Raw genomic sequence first — 6,000 nt, 5'->3', positions numbered from 1 at the left:
ACCCTTTGGTCCAAAGTCCAAGTCCCTACTGACCGATCCAACATGGTCCAAGAAGATGGTCACAACCACAACCCAAGATGTGTTTAATCAGATGTTTGTTTGTTTTAAACCCGACAAACAAACCTGATCTATAGATAGCATAACCACATATTCATGTATTTGTTGACTTGCATCACAGCAGCTCCATGTGTAACATCAACATGGACACATATCAAGACACATGACAAACACACATTTCACATAACAGCACAATCACTGAGAGAAAACCTGCTCATGAGAGAGTGTGTGTGTGTGTGTGNTCAGAATCAAGATAACGGCGTGGTGTTGTTGCAGGAAGTCCCGACGGAGAACATAACCTGCGTACCAGTTATGTGCACGGCTGTACTACAGCAAAAGTATTCTCCGTCGGGACTTCCTGCAACAACACCACGCCGTTATCTTGATTCTGACATTATCAAAGATGTTCTATTGAGAAGACGATCACTACGTGACAAAAGTTTTCAAAACCGTTTCTGGTCTTCGTTATTTCCAGACAAGTGGCTACTGAAATCAATTTTACTAACTGCTGTCTGTGCAATTCTCGGCGCGAGTTGGCGGACTTTATTTTTGCCTACTTTAACATCATTTTTCATCTGCACATGCGTTAAATGCGTTAAATATTTTAACGCAATTAATTCAAAAAATTAATTAATGCCGTTAACGCGATAATTTTGACAGCATTAATTATTATATACATTGTTCTGAAGCGGGCTTTTCTGTGTCATGAATAGCTACTTTTTTTGGTAACCTCTTTCAAGATGTTCCCTGTGGTTCCAGAAATATAACTTCAAAAATGGAAACCACTTTTTTAGCAAGAGCCAGATTTGTTTTTGGAGTTTACCCAGCAGAGGTCGCTTTAGCTCTTATTGTTCAGATTTGTCTGGTGTGAGTCAGTTGGTTTTACACACTGTATATTTCTTAGTGTGAGGGTTAAGTGAATATATTAGTAATCTCATGTGGTTTGTTTTTCAGATAAACCTGCAGAAGACTCTAAACATTTATGAATCTACTTATGGTGAGCATGATTTACACTTATTAAAGGTATGTCCAGTTTATAAACACATGCAGATGTTAGTCAGTTTCTTGTCATTTATCCGTCAAGACCAGAGAGATAGTCTCATAACTTATAAAATTCACTATTAATATTAATATGAAATCAACTTTTTGATGTATTTTACTTTAAAATGTTGTTTTCAGATATTCAAACAAATCTTAATGCATACAATAAAGTACATTTGTATGTATTAACTGTATCATATGTATGAATAATTTTATTTTCACTCCTGCTCTTCTGTGGCAAAGTTGCTAAATCATAAGTCTGTGTCACGGCCAGAGTAATTGTGCTTCAGGCAAACTTCCTGCAGCTGTTCCTTCAACCCACTTCTGTTTTTAACTTTATTAGCTTTTTCTCACATCCCCTTTTACATCAAAAAGCATACTTTTCTTATACAGGAAGTTACAGTATTGATAAGGATTTATATATATAAACAAATCATCATTGAGTATGTTTAATGATAAATCCAATCAGACTCAAATCATAATAAAAACAACACAAACAATAACCAACAAGTATTAAATCCTTCAATTGTTAATGTTAATGGCCCTCTTTAGTGTTTTTCTTTTTATCAATCCATTACAAGTTCCCTCTTCTAATCTCTTATTATGTATGTTTTCCCTGAAGTTCATCTTTTCATCCAGCATGCAGTGGAATCCTTTTAAAAACATCTCATTGTAATTTCTTCCTTTGCTGCTTTAAGTAGGATTTGTAACAGGAACATAATTGTTTTCCCCCCGAAAAAGTCAAAGTCAAGTCCAAGTCAACTTTAATGTCAATCTTACTCAGTTTGTGTTTACAGACAGAGACGTTTCCAACAATCCCGAATATACAATTATACAATATACAGATATGTAAAAATATGTATAACATATGTCCTATATACACAATCAACAGACACATTTACACACACATTAAGATAAAAAACGCAACAATCAATATATACAAAATTACAGTCACTTCAATATCAATATCTTTGTTGCAATATTGTCCATAGAATGTGCATTTATTGCAGATTGTCCATAGCAGCATCTATTGAATTATCTCACTATAAATACGCCCAAATCATCAACATAAACATCTACCTTACACAATAATGCTAACAAAAACAGATCAACAGTGGACTTTGGCTCTTTCCAAACAGTTTGTGTTTCCTGCCAGCCCGTGTTTGTTGTGATGCACCAGCTGGTTTCAGTATGGCTGATGAACTGTGACCCTCTCCTCATTTCACATGGTACTTATTGAGAGCCCAAACACTCCTAACACCTGCTAGTGATTACAGCAGGCATGCATGGGAGTGTGGTGCAACCTAACCCCGGGATAGTCTCTGTTTCTGGAGGTCTGGAGGGAGGTCAAGGTCCACTTCGCTTACTGTTGACCAACATCCTTTACACATGGCGTTTTCCCAGGATTTTATCGCTGACGCTGAGCAAGGGTTAGAGGTTACTTTCATTCACTGTGGAGGCCCTCTGCACACACTGGGTTACACAAGAGATCTCAAAACAAAAGTTAATGTTACTGCTGCTGCGGTGGCGTGTTGCAGCCGCTCTGCACTGTTTGTCAGAGCCGTGAAATGCCACTGTAACTTGAGCAAATTAAAGAAAGCTTATAAAATGGTGTTGAAACTGATTAAAAAAGCAGGTTTTGAAACCTGCCAATTACACTGCACTGGAAAAAGTTGAGCCATAGTGGATCTACTCCCGTGAGAAACATGGTTTAGTGAAAGTCGAAAAATTCAAGGGTGGGTAGAGAAACAGAAGTACTATAAAATAGAGTCAAAGTTAAAAAAACTGTCGTAAAAAAACTATTCCAGTACTGAGTGATTTCATTAGAGGCATTATATTCCATCCATGGATTACATGCATACAGTTTTATCAGCAAGTACGAACAAACATGCAGAGAAAAAGTGTCTCACCAGCAGCATCAGACAAACGTCAAAAGGGTTTAATTTCTTATTTAAAAAAAGAGGAAAAACATCATGAATCCTCAAAGAGAGCCTTGAATGAAGTCTGCAGTGTGTGTTTGCTGCATGTACTCTGCTGTCATTGAGGTAGTGCTGGGAAATGTCTAGAGGTAAATATATTGGAAACAAATGGCTAGAAGTGTGTTGCCTCGTATCAAAGTACAGTAGGAGTAGGTATAGCAATTAGTACTAAATAGTCATGGGTAAGTCCCATATGTTTTATTTCAAATGTACTTCAGTAAAACATTTTCTGCAACAAAAAAAAAATAAGGAAGTACATACAACTGAGTTAATATAAAGTACTATTATCCACCGCCTGAAGACTTTGTTCAAACCTAATTACGGAAAATGTACTAAATCAGTTAAGCAAAACTGTCACACAATGCTTTTGTCACAAGAGTTCAGAGAAAGAGATCGCTCACATGATTTCTTTTCTGCAGGTTAACAAAGGACACACAGTGAACAATGCAGCGATGCCGACGTGGACGATCTGACCGTCCTCCAATCATCCGGCAGCATCTGTGACCACGGGGACTCATTTGACTGCCAGGAAAATACATCACAACACTTCAAGGACACTTTCATTGCTACAGTAAAACAATCAACAAGAAGAACTTGTTCTTAATACAGTGGACAACATATGGACTTAAATCTGCTTAAATAGTGACTGTCGGATCAGTGTTGTGTCTTTTTAATGTGTGGTTTCTCTCGTGCATTGCAATACTTTTATTTAGCTGACAATGTTATCCCTGGCGAGTTCTAATAAGTGCATTCAATGTGAGTAAAGCCAAAATATTGCAAGAATCAAGCAATTACATTATCATCACCATGCTGATATACTGAAGGTGCCACATTTAGAGACTATAAGTGATGAGAAAGTTTTATTTAAATTTTTTAATATCATGCCCAGGTGCAGTTCGAACAGATGAGTTTTCGGTCTGTGACGGAGGATGTGTAGGTGATATGATTGATTTAGAAACTGTCAAGTAGTAATCTCTAATAATCCAATAATAATAATGCAGAGTATTTTCTGCCTCGATGAATCAGACAGTTAAAAGTTTAAAGAACACGGTGTAGCTACCAATTATCTTTTCTGTATTCATACTTTTGAAAAAGTATGTTGTCATCTTAAAGCTAATGTAGTGTTAACTCCACACAGATATGACTGCTGTCGGCCCCTGAACGCCTCTGTTGTGTTTCACTGCCCCTGAACGCCTCTCTGTTGTGTTTCACTGCCCCTGAAAGCCTCTCTGTTGTGTTCACTGCCGGTCCCTCCAGCTGCAGGTTTTAACTGGGAAATATCCTGTTGAGGAACGCAGGCATGCATGACAGAGGGCCACTCCTTTTCATGCCTGTGCGGAGCTGCTGAGGAGAAAGTGTGTTTTATTCAGAGACTGAAATCTCTCTAAGTGTGAAATCAGTCGCAGTCTATTTCGGAGTCTTTTGATAAATGATTACCCGTCGCAGAAAATAACTCTCTAAAAGCTGCTGCTGCTGATAAGATTTCCATCTCTTGCAGTAGATTATACTTTGTGTCTACAGATGCTGTTCGGATGTTTTGTTTCCAGTTTTGGCTTAAAAGTGTTGAATCTAAGCGCTCCTGACACTGATCTTAGCGTCAGTGCAACTTTCTCTACACGTTCATCAGTATTTTGCAGCATCTTGCAGTGTAAATATGAGAATACAGAATACCAAAAGATATTGTTTTTAAGGAATGTAAATATTTCAAATGGGCTGTAGCCCTGTTGTTGTTTTGCTGATGAAGATTTGAATAAAATTTGAATTGATAAAATCTCTTGATAATATCATGATGGTGTTATGACACTAGGAATGGCAATGTTGCTCGATCCGACACCTTATTTTACACTGAGATATAATATAAACTATTAACTGGATATATTTAACTTATGTACAGACGTTTAATGTTCCATAGGGTAAAACTCTTCGATTAATTGCTAAAAGATCATGACTGTACAGCGTTCATGCCCCTCAATCAATTATAATATAAAAGTTGTATTTAATGTACAAACTTGGTGATGTTTTGCATTTCATCTATAGCAGGTCAAATGTTTACTTTTCTTTATGACCTAATACTGTACCTGCAAAAATAGGTGTAAGTTGTACTACATGCTAGTTAGCACTTTTGCTAATGCTCAGATGAAGAACGGTGGTATGGTAAACCTGTTACACATATTCATCTTACTAAGGCCATCGTGAGACGGGTGACATTTGATCTCAAAGCACAATTCGATTCTTAGTCTTGTACATGGTGTCTTATGTAGAAAACCTACATTATTTGTTCTAAATAATAAAGATTAATAGTGTAGTCAACTAATTTAAAACCTTTTAATTCTTCATAATGGTTTGAAAATAACAGAACATTAGATACAAAACATCAGGTTGAAATTGTCTTTTATCTGTTCAATATGAGCTCTGAATGTCTAAAGGAATTCACATCAGTGGCGGGTCTGAGGGAGCGAGAGCAGACAGGCCGTACAAACCAATGAATACAAATGAGAAAGAGACTCGCTCCATTGTCTCTCTTTCTCTCATCATTAGATTTCTAGACAGCATTTTAATGTCTCGCCTGGTGAGGTCTGGCAAGGCAAGGCAAGGCAAGGCAAGTTTATTTATATAGCACCTTTCAACACAAGGCAATTGAAGGTGCTTTAAAAAAATGAAAGACATTCAGACAAAAGCATTTAAAAACAGTCATTAAAAAGAAAAGATAATAAAAGAAACATTAAAAGAAAAAATACATGAATAAAAAGTACATGAATAAAAAAGTACATGAATAAAAAGTTACAGTGCCTCTGCTGACTAAACAGGCATACAAGGAAACACTGAGGCACCTTTTACACAGATATTTCAAGCCTGTTTTCTTTCGTTTGGAAGTGATTTAGGTATCTGAAATCATACCTAAACGTTTGTCTGGTTACATTTT

The 6,000-nt window shown here is 36.8% G+C and overlaps 1 long non-coding RNA gene across 1 annotated transcript; it reads left to right on the top strand.

Moving 5' to 3' along the window:
- The first annotated feature begins 969 nt into the window (after nucleotides 1–969).
- LOC104950901 (uncharacterized) lies at nucleotides 970–4,850 on the top strand. Its single transcript, XR_798970.1, has 2 exons — nucleotides 970–1,054; nucleotides 3,497–4,850. It is a non-coding gene; the product is annotated as an uncharacterized lncRNA (long non-coding RNA).
- Nucleotides 4,851–6,000: the final 1,150 nt, after the last annotated feature.

Source organism: Notothenia coriiceps, unplaced genomic scaffold, assembly GCF_000735185.1.
Source record: "Notothenia coriiceps isolate Sejong01 unplaced genomic scaffold, NC01 NC01_scaffold00018249, whole genome shotgun sequence".
Taxonomy (NCBI): Eukaryota; Metazoa; Chordata; class Actinopteri; order Perciformes; family Nototheniidae; genus Notothenia; species Notothenia coriiceps.
Note: the sequence above shows the minus strand (reverse complement) of the source record. Positions and strands in the feature narration are given on the sequence as shown.